General features: G+C 45.5%; 1 protein-coding gene across 2 annotated transcripts in view; it reads right to left on the bottom strand.

Moving 5' to 3' along the window:
• The window catches only part of LOC141129357 (nectin-1-like), a 240,907-nt gene extending 224,568 nt beyond the window's left edge, over positions 1 to 16,339 (bottom strand). For both annotated transcript variants that reach the window (XM_073617340.1, XM_073617339.1), the window contains exon 1: positions 16,247 to 16,339. The gene's annotated coding sequence lies outside the window, so the exon portion shown is untranslated. The remainder of the gene's footprint in view (positions 1 to 16,246) is intronic.
• Positions 16,340 to 18,322: the final 1,983 nt, after the last annotated feature.

Genomic DNA, 18,322 nt, shown 5'->3' with positions numbered 1-18,322 from the left:
TTCTCAAATCCTCAGACAATTCTTTGCTGCTCTTTCTCTTCTCCATGGTCCATGTGGCACACAGAGACACACAACAGAAAGGGTGAGTCAATTTTTTGCAATTTTAACCGGTTGTCATTGTGATTTCTATATTGTCAGCACCTGTCAATTTATACCGGTGAGTTTAATTACAAATTACAGGAGCATCACACACTTGGAATGCAGTTATTTCTTACAATTTTTAGAAGGTGTCAATCATTTTGTCCAGTCCGTTTTTGGAGTTTTGCATGGAATGTGTCAGATTTGGCTTTTTGTTTCTCCACTTTTTTTTATCATACCAATACAAATAAAAAAATAAACCTGAGAATGCCTAAACATTTGTAATAGCAACAATTTTATGGGTGAAGTGGTGCATTATCTGCCCCCAGAGGAAGGCACGTGATCCCTGTGCCGAATACGCGTCGGGGAGGGGTAGGACGGAGCTGTCAGCAACAGAGGTAGATGAGGAACGGCACACCGCATGCCATACAAATGCTTGTTTTATACAAACACTCTCTGGAAAGATTGGTGCACTCACGCACCTATATATTGTGAGTACCCTACTGGAGGGAAGTTTTAATATATTTTAAATAAATCCCTACTGTATCACACTATGGAGCTTTTTCTTTCTTGTATGTGAAACTATCTGATGACATCTGAGAGTGGTGGAGTTTATATCAGCATACCCTGTATGAGCCCAAGGGGTGGCTCCAATGCGTGTTTAGACACCGTTTAATTACCGTGTCACACGCTCAGAGGTGAGCGCAAGCACAAGTGGGGGGTCACAGGAGAGCACTGAAGCATGCTGGATTGTGAACACCATTAGGGAGGAGCATGAGGAACACTGTTTTCTGTGGACACTACTTACTTGCACTTTATGTGTTAATATCAATGAATTGAACTTTTTAAATGTGGACACTTGATTTTGCACTTTGATCTTATATTTATAACCACATATATGTTTTGTTTTCTTGCATGTTGCACTTTATGGGATATTTTTATATAAGGATTGTATTTACTCTATAATTTATATATTACTAGCATTTTTTTTTTTTTTTTTTTTATTATTGAAATATTGTAGTATAGTTTTACACTATATATGCACCTCCCAACTATTGGTATATATGTTTTTTCAGCGCAGGCACGTTTATTTATATACCTTTTAGATATGCAGGGGTGCCAATATTTTTGGCCATGTATATACAGTATCTCACACTAGTGAGTACACCCCTCACATTTTTGTAAATATTTTATTCTATCTTTTCATGTGACAACACTGAAGAAATGACACTTTGCTACAATGTAAAGTAGTGAGTGTACAGCTTGTATAACAGTGTAAATTTGCTGTCCCCTCAAAATAACTCAACACACAGCCATTAATGTCTAAACCAGCTGGCAACAAAAGTGAGTACACCCCTAAGTGTAAATGTCCCAATTGGGCCCAATAAGCCACCCCCCCCCCCGGTGTCATGTGACTCGTTAGTGTTACAAGGTCTCAGGTGTGAATGGAGAGCAGGTGTGTTAAATTTGGTGTTTTCACTCTCACTCTCTCATACTGGTCACTGAAAGTTCAACATGGCACCTCATGGCAAAGAACTCTCTGAGAATATGAAAAAAAAAGAATTGTTGCTCTACATAAAGATGGCCTAGGCTATAAGAAGTTTACCAAGACCCTGAAACTGTGCTGAAGCAGAGTGGCCAAGACCATACAGCGGTTTAACAGGACAGGTTCCACTCAGAACAGGTCTCGTCATGGTTGACCAAAGAAGTTGATGCACGTGCTCAGCGTCATATCAAGAGGTTGTCTTTGGGAAATAGATGTATGAGTGCTGCCAGCATTGCTACAGAGGTTGAAGGGGTGGGGGGGTCAGCCTGTCAGTGCTCAGACCATACGCCGCACACTGCATCAAATTGGTCTGCATTGCTGTTGTCCCAGAAGGAAGCCTCTTCTAAAGATGATGCACAAGAAAGCCCGCAAACAGTTTGCTGAAGACAAGCAGACTAAGGGCATGGATTACTGGATCCATGTCCTGTGGCCTGATGAGACCAAGATAAATTTATTTATTTATTATTTTTATTGTCAAGTGTGTGTGGCGGCATCCAGGTGAGGAGTACAAAGGCACGTGTGTCTTGCCTACAGTCAAGCATGGTGGTGGGAGTGTCATGGTCTGGGGTTGCATGAGTGCTGCCGGCACTGAGGAGCTACAGTTCATTGAGGGAACCATGAATGGCAACGTGTAATGTGACATATTGAAGCAGAGCATGATCCTCTCCCTTCAGAGACTGGGCCGCAGGACAGTATTCCAACATGATAATGACCCCAAACACACCTCCAAGAAGTCCACTGCCTTGCTAATGAAGCTGAGGGTAAAGGTGATTGCCTGGCTAAGCATGTCTCCAGACCTAAACCCTATTGAGCATATGTGGGGCATCCTCAAATGGAAGGTGGAGGAGTGCAAGGTCTCTAACATCCACCAGCTCCGTGATGTCGTCATGGAGGAGTGGAAGAGGACTCCAGTGACAACCTGTGAAGCTCTGGTGATCTCCATGCCCAAGAGGGTTAAGGCAGTGCTGGAAAATAATGGTGGCCACACAAAATATGGACACTTTGGGCCCAATTTGGACATTTTCACTTAGGGGTGTACTCACTTTTGTTGCCAGCGGTTTAGACATTAGTGGCTGTGTGTTGAGTTATTTTGAGGGGACAGCAAATTTACACTGTTATACAAGCTGTACACTCACTACTTTATATTGTAGAAAAGTGTAATTTCTTCAGTGTTGTCACATGAAAAGATATAATAAATATCTTCAAAAATGTAAGGGGTGTACTCACTTTTGTATATATATATATATATATATATATACACACACACACACACACATAATGTTTGGGTGTTCTGAGTAATTTTCTAGAAATAAAATACAGATTTTTACATGCAGGAGAGAAATGTCAGAATTGGCCTAGCAGGGAAGTGGTTAAAGAGAGAGCCTATATGAGTGATCACTATCTTTACTGAGAATACAAAAAATAACCATACACTTCCGGTAAGTGCATTTGCTGACTGCAGTAAAGGGGCACATGTTTGGCAATTTGCTAATACGGAAGAGTCATGTGGTGGCGGAACATTTTAGACAATATACCACTGAACTTTTTAATATTTTTGCAAAGCTTTTTTTTATTTATTATTTAGCATGAAGTTATTTATAAAACACATTAAGATTTGTAAACACTTTTATCAGCACTGTATTTATTGTTGCATATTTATTTGTGAGAGATTGTTTACAGTGAGGGAAAAAAGTATCTGATCCCCTGCTGATTTTGTACATTTGCCACTGACAAAGAAATGATCACTCTGTAATTTTATTGGTCGGTTTATTTTAACAGTGAGAGACAGAATAACAAAAATATCCAGAAAAACTAATTTCAAAAAAGTTTTAAATTGATTTGCATTTTAATGAGTGAAATAAGTATTTGATCCCCTATCAACAAGCTTTCTGGCTCCCAGGTGTCTTCTATACAGGTAACGAGCTGAGATTAGGAGCACTCTCTTAAGCCTCGTACACACGATCGGACTTCAAACAAACTTTCCGTGGATTTCTGTCCAAAGGGCGTTGGCCGTGAACTTGGTATGCATACACACGGCAGGACTTTTTCAGCCAACTTTCACCAAATCACATGGTTTTTCAGCTCATTACCGCCACCCTTTGGACAACTTCTGTATTGTTGGCTGATCTTTTGCATTGGTTCTAAGCATGCATGTTTGTACTTTGGACTAAAGTCTGATGGATTTGTGTACACACGATCGGCTAGCCGACGTAGGACTTTTGTTTGCAGGAAAGTTTGTCTGTTCGCACAGCCCCCCCTGACCCAAAGCACCCACCCTCCCATGTTGAGGGCATGCAGCCTGGTATGGTTCAGGAGGGGGGTGCTCACTCTTCCCTACCCCCTTTTCTGACTTGCCAGGCTGTGTGCTCGGATAAGTGTCTGGCATGGATTTCGGGGGGGACCCCCACGCCGTTTTTCCGGCGTGGGGGTTCCCCTTAAAATCCATACCAGACTGAAGGGCCTAGTATGCTCCTGGAGGGGGGACCCATGCCGTTTTTTTTTTTTTTAATATGCTGTGGAGTTCCCCTTCAAGATCATCAGAGCACAAGTCGCATGCCAAAGTCGGATCAGTCAAGACGGCGATCCAACTTTGATCTGACTTCAGTGATATTCAATGGGCTGAAGTAGGATCAAAGTCAGACCAAAGTAGTGCAGGGAACATTTTCAAAGTTGTACCAGTGTGAACCCGGTCTTAAAAGGAGTGCTCCTAATTTCAGCTTGCTACCTGTATAAAAGACCCCTGTCCACAGAAGCAATCAATCAATCAGATTCCAATCTCTTCACCATGGCTAAGACCAAAGAGCTGTCCAAGGATATCAGGGACAAGATTGTAGACCTACGCAAGGCTGGAATGGGCTACAAGACCATCGCCAAGCAGCTTGGTGAGAGGGTGACAACAGTTGTTATTTGCAAATGGAAGAAACACAAAATAACTGTCAATCTCCCTCGGTCTGGGGCTCCATGCAAGATCTATCAAGCTCTTTGGCATCAACTCACTGTGTTTGGAGGAGGAGGAATGCTGCCTATGACCCCAAGAATCACCATCCCCAACGTCAAACATGGAGGTGGAAACATTATGGTTTGGGGTTTTTTTTCTGCTAAGGGGACAGGACAAATTCACTGGATCAAAGGGACGTTGGAGGGGCCATGTACCGACAAGTCTTAGGTGAGAACCTCCTTGCCTCAGCTAGGGCATTGAAAAAGGGTCATGGATGGGTATTCCAGCATGACAATGACCCAAAACACACGGCCAAGGCAACAAAGGAGTGGCTCAAGAAGAAGCACATTAAGGTCCTGGAGTGGCCTAGCCAGTCTCCAGACCTTAATCCCATAGAAATTATGTGGAAGGAGCTGAAGCCTCAAAACCTTAAAGTGATTGTAAATTCTTGTTTAAAAAAAAAAAATAACAAACATATACTTACCTCCTCTGTGCAGTTGGTTTTGCACAGAGCAGCCCGGATCCTCCTCTTCTCGGGTCCCTCTTTGCTGCTCCCCCCCCCTGGAGTGCCCCCCACAGTCAGAAGCTTCCTATGGGGGCACTGGAGCCGAGTCACAGCTCCGTGTGTCCATTCAGACACGGAGCCCCGACCCGGCCTCGCTCCCTCTCTTCCCCTTATTGGCTAACTGACTTTGATTGACAGCTGCGGGAGCCAATGGCAATGCTGCTGTGTCTCAGCCAGTCAGGAGTCCCGGACAGCTTAGACTTTTGTGGACATCGCTAGAGAGAGATGGGGTCAGGTAAGTAAGTAGGGGGTGCTGGGGTGTCTGCATTAAGATAAAAAAAACCTTCTGTCTTTACAACTCCTTTAATGACATGGAGAGGATCTGAAAAGAGGAGTGAGACAAAATCCCTCCTGAGATGTGTGCAAACCTGGTGGGCAACTACAAGAAACATCTGACCTCTGTGATTGCCAACAAGGGTTTTACCATCAAGTACTAAGTCATGTTTTGCGAAGGGGTCAAATACTTATTTCACTCATTAAAATGCAAATCAATTCATAACTTTTTTGAATAATCCCGTGTGAACCAATGAAAGAGACAAGGAAAAAAATGCACTGTTGAAATAAAACAAATTCTGAATAAACAAACAGTGAATAAAAATCTGTATGTGAAAGTCTAAAAAAAGGTAATGAGAGCAAGGTGTGTACAAGGGAAGGCCAATATCCTAAGAAATTTTACTGGAAAAAGAAATATGCACTATAAGTGCATTTAGGTCGCCCTTGAAGGATATATGTGCTGGCCAAAAATATTTAATCTCATAGATAGTTTTTTATATAAAAGTGCACTACAGTGCCATCTTTATTAAACATGTAGAAATTCAATATATAAAAGGTAACAGTAGAAAATACAAATGTATAAAGTGCAAATACAAACACTGTACATCCAATTGCATATAGAAGATATAGCACCCATGTGCCTACAGCCCGCAGCCTGTATGTATCCTCTACATACAGGCTGCGGGCTGTAGGCACATGGGTGCTATATCTTCTATATGCAATTGGATGTACAGTGTTTGTATTTGCACTTTATACATTTGTATTTTCTACTGTTACCTTTTATATATTGAATTTCTACATGTTTAATAAAGATGGCACTGTAGTGCACTTTTATATAAAAAACTATCTATGAGATTAAATATTTTTGGCCAGCACAAATATCCTTCAAGGGCGACCTAAATGCACTTATAGTGCATATTTCTTTTTCCTGTATGTGAAAGTCTATATGAAAAACTCTTTATAAAAACTTGAGGAGCTCCCTCCCCCTCTCCTTGTCTTCTCCACCCCTTTTTTTCTTCGTTGGTGAAAGTGGAAGGATTTTGGACTTTATTACTACCTTCTTTTTGGGATTACTGTTTCACAGTTTATTCACAAACTGAATTGCTATTATTATTTTTATAAAGAGTTTTTCATATAGACTTTCACATACAAATTTTTATTCACTGTTTGTTTATTCAGAATTTGCAACAGTGCATTTGTTCCGTGTCTCTTTCATTGGTTCACATGGGATTATTCGCGATATAAGCGCAACTTATTTGTACACATTTTGTGCACTGTAGAGATATTTGGTAGTTTTTATTGCAGCTATATATAATTACAAAAAGTCATAAATGCAGCGCTAAATAAAATATGATAGTCCATATAAATCAATGGAGAGTAGAGATGAGATAAAACTTCCACCAAAACTTCCGTGTGCAAGAGAAAAGCACTCCACACCCAAGTGCTTGTCGATCTGCTTACCAGAAGGATATAAAAAACAAGTGATGTATGTGTAGCGCTGGTAGATTTTTCAATCTACTGCTTATAGGTAAATTTAGTGGGTTATCTGTTCATACATAGTCAGATTTGCCTCTGTTCCAGCTTGGCTGAGTTGCATGTAATTTCGCACTGTGCCTGTGGGTGTCGTTGTCACCATAGGTCGGTGTTGGAAAGGCAACACGTTGAAGTGTATGAGTGCTTCTCTGTCCCGGAGATAACTCGGTGGTCCTCCGAGTTGCATTCTGGGAGAGGGTATTTATGGAACAGACGCCATGTTCTAGGGTTCTTTTCGTTCCACCTGCTGGCCCTCCTGGCCGACAGGTATGTGTTAGGAGTAATACCGCGTGGTCTTCCGACCGGGAGGCCCACGCTGCTGCAGCATGTGGGTGGGCCCAGAAGTCTGTCTGGGGCCTACCACAGAGGCAGAGGAATGGTCCTGGGCTGTCTGTCCTACGGGAAGAAGCTGGACAACTGAGAAGATCCCAGGGGAGGACCCGTCATGGAAGGATCATGCAGAGTGCTGGTCTGGAGAGGGGCCTGGTGACTCAGTTGGAGGACGCATCCTAAAGTTAACCTACCGCATAGTACTGCCGGGTCGGCTTAAAGGTTCTAGTGCTGTGTTTGCTGTCCATCGTAAACCATTACATCCTGTGGCAGAGGATCGTACGGGTTTCTATTCCATTCAAGTCTGTGGCAGAGACTTTTGTTCGTGCTGTGTACCGGCTGTTAGGTTAGTGATAGAAACCTATTCGGGCGGGCAAAGATTCAACTCTAAGAGGAAAGTACATTCATCTACAAGATTCCAATTCCTAATACTACACTAAGAATAGGTATTAGAACTTCCCTGCAACTCTTCTTCTACCTCTTTCCTGCTACTTCCTTCAATTTACGTTTATTAAAGCCTTGGAAAAGATACTCAAGTGTCCGGTGCCTACATTGTCTGGTATTAAACTCAACGGGACCCTAAACCCGGTTCTGGTGAAATTGAGGTAACGAAGGTGACGGTAACAGCCCGCTTTAAACCAGCAGCTCCACCGAGAGTTATTGCTACATATGCATGTAGTACAAAGGCTCAATCAGTAAATCCAGTTGGCACACTCCATCATAGACAGACAGATAAAGTTGTCACGTATCACCAGGAACTCAGAATTCACATGGGACGATGGATATAAAAAGAGGCGCCTCTGATGATATCCACATAGGATGAAACATGTCAGGCTGGCCGATGCAAGCACGCTTTTGAGCCGCGGATTACCCTTTTCATTTTTTGTGATGATGTTCTATTGACTCCTGTAAGTAGACTACAATAAAAACGTGTGTTTTACCCATATGGGCTTCACTATTGTTACTTTCTCTTTATTGGGTTACCCTGCTGTCGATCGCACTATTCACTCATCGCCCCATGTGAATTTTGAGTTCCTGGTGATACGTGACAACTTTATCTGTCTGTCTATGGTGGTGTGCCAAATGGATTTTCTGATTAAGCCTTTGTACTCATAGGCGTGCGCACAAGGTGTGCCAGTTGCCAATCACCCTGTGCAGCACAAATCCCCCTACTGCCCTGACTCCCCCCCTTCTCCCCACAGTGCTTCTGGCTTCCCTCCTCTCCTCTCCTCTCCTGCTGACTGATGCTGTGGGGATGAGTGGGGGAAGTGGCCGGTAAACATGTAATTTACTGGTCCCTTCTCTTTCTGAGTGAACATCGTGAGTGATCGATAGTGTGTGTTTGAGCTTTGGGGTGCACACCCTAACGCAATAGGCCGCGCACACCTATGTTTGTACTACATGCATACACCGCCTGTTTTTTATATCCTTCTGGTAAGCAGATCGACAAGCACTTACTTGGGTGTGGTGTGCTTTTCTCTTGCACACGGAGGTTTTAGTGGAAGTTTTATCTCATCTCTACTCTCCGTTGATTTAAAAGACTATCATATTTTATTTAGCGCTGCATTTATGACTTTTTGTACTTGTGTTTGATGAATCAGCAAACTATGTTGGTTGCTTATTACATTTACAATGATCTCAGTTAGCGCTGGTATTTGGTTACCGTTCAGCTATATATATTTGTAAACTCTAGCACGGTATAACCACATTTTTTTAATAACTTTTTTGAAATGGGTTTTTTCTGTATATTTTTGCTGTTATTCTGACTCTCACTGTTAAAATAAACTGACCAATAAAATTATAGACTGATCATTTCTTTGTCAGCGGGCAAACGTACAAAATCAAATCAAATACTTTTTTCCCTCACTGTATATAGAGCAGCTGACTAATACACCTCATAGTCAAACAGTGATGTATCATTGATGTGTGCAGTGTGTGCGGGGCCCATAGGCCCTAAGGGAAAGGAGGCCCATTGTGTGCCCCAATGCACACTGCACACATGGAAGAAATAATAGTAAGTCCATATTTTTGTACCCCATAATTGCATTAGAGGGGCCCAAGAAGAGGTAGAAGCCATGGACACTATTTTTGGCTTTTGGGCTGCTCAGGAAGCGGAGGCAACAGCCGCTGCAATTCCTGACAGTGACATTCTAGTTCCAGCCACCCACAGCCTGGGGCAGTGATATAGTGAGAGCGGGCAATGCCATCTTGCCCGAAGTCAGGCTGTATTTGCTCCATCCTGTCATCACTGTCCTCTTAGCACTCTCTCCTAATCTTTGTCTATTTTTTCTCCTCCCCCCTCTCTCTCTCCCCTTCTCCAACCTCTATTTCTCTCCCCCTTTTCTTTCCCTGCCCCCCTCTTTCTCACACCCATCTATCTATTACACTCACCCTCCCATCTCTCACCCTCCTCTTCCCCTCCCTCATCTCTCACCCTCCTCTCTCTCTCTCATCCTCCTCTTCCCCTCCCTCATCTCTCACCCTCCTCTCTCTCTCTCATCCTCCTCTTCTCCTCCCTCATCTCTCACCCTCCTCTCTCTTTTCTCTTTTCCTCCCCCTTCTCTCTCTCTCTCTCTCCCTCCTCTCTCTCATCCTTCCTCCTTTCTCTCTCCCTCACCCCCCGTCTCTCCCTCCTCTCTCTACCTCCTTCTCACATACTCCACTCTCTCTCCCTCGCCCCTCTCTCTCTCTCTCTCATCCTCCTCCCTCTCTCATCCTCATCTCTCTCTCTCTCTCACACCCTCTTCCCTCTCTCTCATCTCCCCGCCTCCTCTCTCTCTCTCCCTCCCCTCATCCCACTTTCACTCTCTCCCTCACTTTCCTCCCTCTCTCTTCCTCATCCTCCTCTCTCCCCCCTCCCTTTCACCCTCCTCTTTCTCTCACTCACCTCTCTCTCTTCCTCACCCCCCCCTCCCATCTCTCTCTCTCTCTTTCACCCTCCTCTCTCTCTTCCTCATCCCCCCCCCTCTCTCTCTCTCTCTCTCTCTCTCTCACTCTCCTCTCTCTTCCTCATCCCCCCCTCCCTCTCTCTCTCTCTCACCTCTCTCTCTTCCTCATCCTCCTCTCTCTCTCTCACCCTCCTCTCTCTCTTCCTCATCCCCCCTCTCCCTCTCTCTCTCTCACCCTCCTCTCTCTCTTCCTCATCCCCCCCTCTCTCTCGCCCTCCTCTCTATCTTCCTCATCCCCTCTCTCTCTATCTCTCTCTCTCACCTCTCTCTCTTCCTCATCCTCCTCTCTCTCTCTCACCCTCCTCTCTTCCTCATCCTCCTCTCTCCCATCTCTCTCTCTCTTTCTCCCCCCCTCTCTCTCTCACCCTCCTCTCTCTCTTCCTCATCCTCCTCTCTCCCACCTCTCTCTTTCTCCCCCCCTCTCTCTCTCCCCTCACCCCACTTTACTTGTCACCCTCCTCTCTCCCTCACCCCCCCTCTCTCTCACCCTCCTCTCTCTCTTCCTTATCCTCATCGCTCTCCCACCTCTCTGTCTTTCTCTCTCTCTCTTTCTCCCCCCCCCACTCTCTCTCACTCTCACCCTCCTCTCTCTCTTCCTCATCCTCCTCTCTCCCATCTCATCTCTCTCTTTCTCCCCCCTCTCTCTCTCTCACCCTCCTCTCTCTCTTCCTCATCCTCCTCTCTCCCCCCTCTCTCTCACCCTCCTCTTTCTCTCACTCACCTCTCTCTCTTCCTCACCCCCCCTCTCTCTCTCTCTCTCTCTCTTTCACCCTCCTCTCTCTCTCCTCACCCCCCCCCTCTCTCTCTCTCCTCTCTCTCTTCCTCACCCCCCTCTCTCTCTCTCTCTCTCTCTCACCTCTCTCTCTTCCTCATCCTCCTCTCTCCCTCTCTCTCTCACCCTCCTCTCTCTCTTCCTCATCCCCCCTCTCCCTCTCTCTCTCTCACCCTCCTCTCTCTCTTCCTCATCCCCCCCTCTCTCTCACCCTCCTCTCTATCTTCCTCATCCCCCCCTCTCTCTCTCTCTCTCTCTCTCACCTCTCTCTCTTCCTCATCCTCCTCTCTCTCTCTCACCCTCCTCTCTCTCTTCCTCATCCCCCCCCTCTCTCTCTCTCTCACTTACCTCTCTCTCTTCCTCATCCTCCTCTCTCTCTCTCTCTCTCTCTCTCTCACTCTCCTCTCTCTCTTCCTCATCCCCCCCTCTCTCTCTCCCCTCACCCCACTTTACTTGTCACCCTCCTCTCTCCCTCACCCCCCCCTCTCTCTCACCCTCCTCTCTCTCTTCCTTATCCTCATCGCTCTCCCACCTCTCTGTCTTTCTCTCTCTCTCTTTCTCCCCCCCCACTCTCTCTCACTCTCACCCTCCTCTCTCTCTTCCTCATCCCCTCTCTCTCTATCTATCTCTCTCACCTCTCTCTCTTCCTCATCCTCCTCTCTCTCTCACCCTCCTCTCTCTCTTCCTCATCCCCCTCTCTCTCTCTCTCTCCCTCTCTCTCACTTACCTCTCTCTTCCTCATCCTTCTCTCACTCTCTCTCTCACTCTCCTTTCTCTCTTCCTCATCCCCCCCTCTGTCTTTCTCTCTCTCTTTTTCTCCCCCTCTCTCTCTCTCACTTTCACCCTCCTCTCTCTCTTCCTCATCCTCCTCTCTCCCATCTCTCTCTCTCTTTCTCCCCCCCTCTCTCTCACCCTCATCTCGCTCTTCCTCATCCTCCTCTCTCCCACCTATCTCTCTCTTTCTCCCCTCTCTCTCTCTCCCTCCTCTCTCTCTTCCTCATCCCCCCCTCTCTCTTGCCCTCCTCTCTATCTTCCTCATCCCCCCCTCTCTCTCGCCCTCCTCTCTATCTTCCTCATCCCCCCTCTCCCTCTCTCTCTCTCACCCTCCTCTCTCTCTTCCTCATCCCCCCCTCTCTCTCACCCTCCTCTCTATCTTCCTCATCCCCCCCTCTCTCTCTCTCTCTCTCTCTCACCTCTCTCTCTTCCTCATCCTCCTCTCTCTCTCTCACCCTCCTCTCTCTCTTCCTCATCCCCCCCCTCTCTCTCTCTCTCACTTACCTCTCTCTCTTCCTCATCCTCCTCTCTCTCTCTCTCTCTCTCTCTCTCACTCTCCTCTCTCTCTTCCTCATCCCCCCCTCTCTCTCTCCCCTCACCCCACTTTACTTGTCACCCTCCTCTCTCCCTCACCCCCCCCTCTCTCTCACCCTCCTCTCTCTCTTCCTTATCCTCATCGCTCTCCCACCTCTCTGTCTTTCTCTCTCTCTCTTTCTCCCCCCCCACTCTCTCTCACTCTCACCCTCCTCTCTCTCTTCCTCATCCTCCTCTCTCCCATCTCTCTCTCTCTTTCTCCCCCCCTCTCTCTCTCACCCTCTTCTCTCTCTTCCTCATCCTCCTCTCTTCCACCTCTCTCTCTCTTTCTCCCCCCCCTCTCTCTCTCACCCACATCTCTCTCTTCCTCATCCTCCTCTCTCCCACCTCTCTCTCTCTTTCTCCCCCCTCTCTCTCACTCTCATCTCTCTCTCTCCTTCTCTCTCTCTCTCTCTCTCTCTCCTCTCTTGCTCACCCAATTCAATGCAAAGGTGGGTGATCGGCCTAAATTCTGCTTGTCAATAAAAATTATAGATTAATGATAGATTAAATAGATAGATTAAATCTAGATCATCATTAAAGCATCTCCATCACAAAAAACAGATAAAAAGTCTCGCTGCAGCGATGAAATTTAAAGCATAAACTCAAAGAGAATGTAAAATGTAACAGTAAAGAAGGGCAGGTATAATGTGCTGGGACTTGTAGTTCTACAGAGAGAGGAGAAAGGCAGGTATAGTTACATAATAGGTGAGGTTGAAAAAAGACACAAGTCCATCAAGTCCAACCTATGTGTGTGATTATATGTCAGTATTACATTATATATCCCTGTATGTTGTGGTCGTTCAGTTGCACATCTAAGTTTCTTGAAACTATCGTTGCCCCCCGCTGAGACCACCGCCTGTGGAAGGGAATTCCACATCCTCTTAAAGTAAAGAACCCTCTACGTAGTTTAAGGTTAAACCTCTTTTCTTCTAATTTTAATGAGTGGCCACGAGTCTTGTTACACTCCCTTCCGTGAAAAAGTTTTATCTCTATTGTGGGGTCACCAGTCCGGTATTTGTATATTGAAATCATATCCCCTCTCAAGCATCTCTTCTCCAGAGAGAATAAGTTCAGTGCTCGCAACCTTTCCTCATAACTAAGATCCTCCAGACCCTTTATTAGCTTTGTTGCCCTTCTTTGTACTCGCTCCATTTCCAGTACATCCTTCCTGAGGACTGGTGCCCAGAACTGAACAGCATACTCCAGGTGCGGCCGGACCAGAGTCTTGTAGAGCGGGAGAATTATCGTTTTATCTCTGGAATGAATCCCCTTTTTAATACATGCCAATATTCTGTTTGCTTTGTTAGCAGCAGCTTGGGGGTCCTAGTATAAGATAGGCTCAGCAATGGCATGCAATCATGCCATTGCTGAGCTTTTCATCTACTAGGACCCCCAGGTCCTTTTCCATCCTAGATTCCCCCAGAGGTTCTCCCCTCAGTGTATAGATCGCATTCATATTTTTGCCACCCAAATGCATTATTTTACATTTTCTACATTGAACCTCATTTGCCATGTAGTCGCCCACCCCATTAATTTGTTCAGGTCTTTTTACAAAGTTTCCACATACTGCGGAGAAGTTATTGCCCTGCTTAGCTTAGTATCATCTGCAAATACAGAGATTGAACTGTTTATCCCATCATTCAGGTCATTTATGAACAAATGAAATAGGATTGGTCCCAGCACAGAACCCTGGGGGACCCCACTACCCACCCCTGACCATTCTGAGCACTCCCCATTTATCACCACCCTCTGAACTCGCCCTTGTAGCCAGTTTTCAATCCATGTACTCACCCTATGGTCCATGCCAACGGACTCTACTTTGTACAGTAAACGTTTATGGGGAACTGTGTCAAATGCTTTTGCATTAGTGTGTTGGGACTTGTACAGAGGGGAGAGAGGCAGGTACAGGCATACCCTACTTTTAAGTACACAATGGGACCAGAGCATGTATGTAAAACAAAAATGTACTTAAAGTGAAGCAATACCTTTTTTCATTTTTTCATTGGGGGGGGGGGGGGGGTGCGGTCAGGGGCTGTAGTGGGGGGATCAAGGAGTGAAGTTTATAGTACTGTACAGTAATCCACTTACGTTTAGGCAGCAACTCTGTGCTGGCGGCCAACTCTTGGCTGGCTCGAGGGCAACTCTGGGCTGGCTGGCATGGCTTACAATAAACAGAATAAGTGCAGCGCAAAAAAAATATATAAAGTACAGCGCAAAAACATATAAAGAATGGTCTGGTCATATATTAAAATAGTTCATTTATAATCAAGAATAGCTTTCTTCTGGGGGCACTCGTGCACAGCTCAAATTCAGGAAGTATATATGAAAAAAGATTGTGCTTACCAGATCCAGTTGACCCCTTGGTTATAGGGGGTCAAAAACAGCATGAATGGATCCGTGGCAGAACTGCTGGGCTAGCTGTCATCTACAGAGATCCCCTCAGGTCTATGGTGTGGAGACATATAGCAGCGTATCAGCTCCACACCATAGACCTGAGGGGATCTCTGTAGATGACAGCTAGCCCAGCAGTTCTGCCACGGATCCATTCATGCTGTTTTTGACCCCCTATAACCAAGGGGTCAACTGGATCTGGTAAGCACAATCTTTTTTCATATATACTTCCTGGATTTGAGCTGTGCACGAGTGTCCCCAGAAGAAAGCTATTCTTGATTATAAATGAACTATTTTAATATATGACCAGACCATTCTTTATATGTTTTTGCGCTGTACTTTATATATTTTTTTTGCGCTGCACTTATTCTGTTTATTGTATGTCATTGAGGTTGGTGTTATCCTCTTAGTGTTCAGCCTGCATTAAGTTCACATTTTGGTTCGCGCTGATTGTCTCTTTATTTTATCTGGCTGGCATGGCTGGCGGGAACTTTGCCTCTTCACTGGCGAAAACTCCAGGTGGCAGCTCTGCCTCTTCCCGGCCATGCTGTGGCTGCGTAGCGCGGGTATGTCTGTACGCGTGACTGTACGTAAAGTGAGTGTACTTAAAGCGGGGTATGCCTACATAGTGTGCTGGGACTTGTAGTTCTACAGAGATGAGAAAGGCAGGTATAGTGTACTGGGACTTGTAGTTCTACAGAGAGGAGAAAGGCAGGTATAGTGTACTGGGACTTGTAGTTCTACAGAGAGGAGAAAGGCAGGTATAGTGTACTGGGACTTGTAGTTCTACAGAGAGGAGAAAGGCAGGTATAGTGTGCTGGGACTTGTAGTTCTACAGAGAGAGGAGAAAGACAGGTATAGTGTGCTGGGACTTGTAGTTCTACAGACAGGAGAAAGGCAGGTATAGTGTGCTGGGACTTGTAGTTCTACAGAGAGGAGAAAGGCAGGTATAGTGTGCTGGGACTTGTAGTTCTACAGATAGGAGAAAGGCAGGTATAGTGTGCTGGGACTTGTAGTTCTACAGAGAGAGGAGAAAGACAGGTATAGTGTGCTGGGACTTGTAGTTCTACAGAGAGAGGAGAAAGGCAGGTATAGTGTGCTGGGACTTGTAGTTCTACAGAGGGGAGAAAGACAGGTATAGTGTGCTGGGACTTGTAGTTCTACAGAGGGGAGAAAGACAGGTATAGTGTGCTGGGACTTGTAGTTCTACAGAGAGAGGAGAAAGGCAGGTATAGTGTGCTGGGACTTGTAGTTCTACAGAGAGAGGAGAAAGGGCAGGTATAGTGTGCTGGGACTTGTAGTTGAATCAAAAGTGAGCTCTGCTCTGGAATCTCTGCCAGCCTTCATATCTTTGGCATATCCAGTACTCCCAAATGCAGTCCCGTCCCCTCCTTACCTCGTCCCCGCACTGAGCAGAGGATCCCCAGAGTCAGCAGAGCGCGGAGCCCGATCATAGCGGAGCGGAGAGAGCGGACCGAAACACTCGGAGCAAACTCCACCACTGTACAATCCTATGAGACAGGTGTACACAGCGCCACCTACTGGGCGGCAACGGAACGTCCTCTCCTCCACTTAGGATCAGACAGAGTGGGGGAGTAGAGGACGTGATGGGGAAGAACTTGGTGAAATTGGTGACTGGGTGGGAAAAGAATAAATCAATGTTTCTAGTTAACAATTTCACTACTTTTACTATTTCTGGGAACTCCAAATAGTAAATTTAATACAGCCTGTAAACAGCCATGTGCAAAAAATTAAAAAAATTAAAAATCTCAGTGGATGTGCATTTTTTTTGTTGATGCTGAATATATGCAGACAGATGGAGGGAATATTATAGTTCATGGATCAGGACTACGCAAATTCTGCTACAATCAGACAGATCAATGTGCAGGTGTTCAGGGGACCCAACATGGAATGAATCAGCTCCCAGAAAGCCTTCCAATTTCCCACAGTACCCCCCAGTCTGCTGCAGAGTCCTCAGCCCCCCCCCCCCATAGTGCCCACCTCCTACAGAGCCACCTTACCTACCGCAAGTACCCCCCAGCCTGCTACAGAATCCTCACCCCCCCCCCCCAGAGTGCCCACCTCCTACAGAGCCACCCTACCTACCGCAGTACCCCCCAGCCTGCTGCAGAGTCCTCAGCCCCCCCATAGTGCCCACCTCCTACAGAGCCACCTTGCCAATTGATCTATTATCCCTGCATATAGGGATCGATATATATATATATATATATATATATATATATATATATATATATATATATATATATATATATATAATTTTAATGGTTACATACACGGTTAGTGTAGCGCTGGTAAATTTTCCAATCTACCGCTTATATCTAAATTTAGTGAGTCATCTATGCTGTACATAGTTCAGATTTAATTTACAGTTAGATTAGCCTCTGTTCCAGTTTGGCTGTGTTGCGTGCAGTTCCACATTCTGCCTGTGGGTGTCGTTGTCACCATGGGTCGGTGTTGGAAAGGCAACATGCTGAAGTGTATGAGTGCTCTTCTGTCCCATAGACAACTCGGCGGAGGTGGACCTCCGGGTTGCATTCTGGGAGTGAGTATTTATGGGACAGACGCCATGTTTCTGGGAGCTTTACCTCGTGGCCCTCCTGGCCTAGAGGCATGTCTTAGTGAGTTCTACCTCGCGGCCCTCCGGCCTGGAGGGCTGCATTGCGGCAGCCGTGCGGGTAGACCCAGAAGCCTGTCTGGGGTCTGCTATCGCTGGGGTGGTCCTGTGCTGTCTGTCCTGCGGGAAGAAGCCGGACAATCGGGAAGATCCAGGGGAGGACCCATCTTGGAAGGGACCATGCAAGGCTGGTCTTAAGAAGGGCCTGATGACTCGATTGGAGGACGCATCCTAAACTAATCTACCGCACAAGTACTGCCGGGTTGGCTTAAAGGTTCTGGTACTGTGTTTGCTGTTCATCGAAAAACTACTACATCCTGTGGCAGAGGATCATACAGTTTTGTTTCACTCAAGTCTGTGGCAGAGACTTTTTGTTCGTGCTACTTTCCAGCTGCTAGGTTAGTGAGAGAGACCTATCCGGGTGAGCAAAGATTTAATCCTGAAATGAGGATACATTCATCCTTGAGATTTCATTTCCTTAGTGCTACACCAAGAAAAGGTATTTGAACTTCCCTGCAACTCTTCTTCTACCTCTTTCCTGCTACTTCTTTCAGTTATCTCCCATTAAAGCATTGGAAAAGTACTAAAGTGACTATTGCCTATATCATCTGATAACGAGCTCAACGGGGACCCTAGAGCCGGTGTTGGTGAAACCACAGGTAAAAAGGTGACGGAAACAGCCCGCTTTAAATCAGCAAAAATATTAAATAAAAAAACCAAGCGCTCTAATAGACAGACCGTGATATATGAAACTAGATGGATATAAATCTAGATAGGTGAATATACATGAAAAATAAAAAATCCAAAAAATCTAGGTGAATAATCGTAAAGTGTTTGATTGAACAATACAAAATTAAGCTGCTATCAATTAGACAGTGATCAGAATCCCATAGAAATTAGAAAGTATATAAAATATAAATTGATGCGCTCTAATAAACCGTTCAATCAATGTGGATCTATAAA

This window comes from Aquarana catesbeiana, linkage group LG02 (genome assembly GCF_042186555.1).
Source record: "Aquarana catesbeiana isolate 2022-GZ linkage group LG02, ASM4218655v1, whole genome shotgun sequence".
In the NCBI taxonomy this organism is placed as follows: domain Eukaryota; kingdom Metazoa; phylum Chordata; class Amphibia; order Anura; family Ranidae; genus Aquarana; species Aquarana catesbeiana.
Note: the sequence above shows the minus strand (reverse complement) of the source record. Positions and strands in the feature narration are given on the sequence as shown.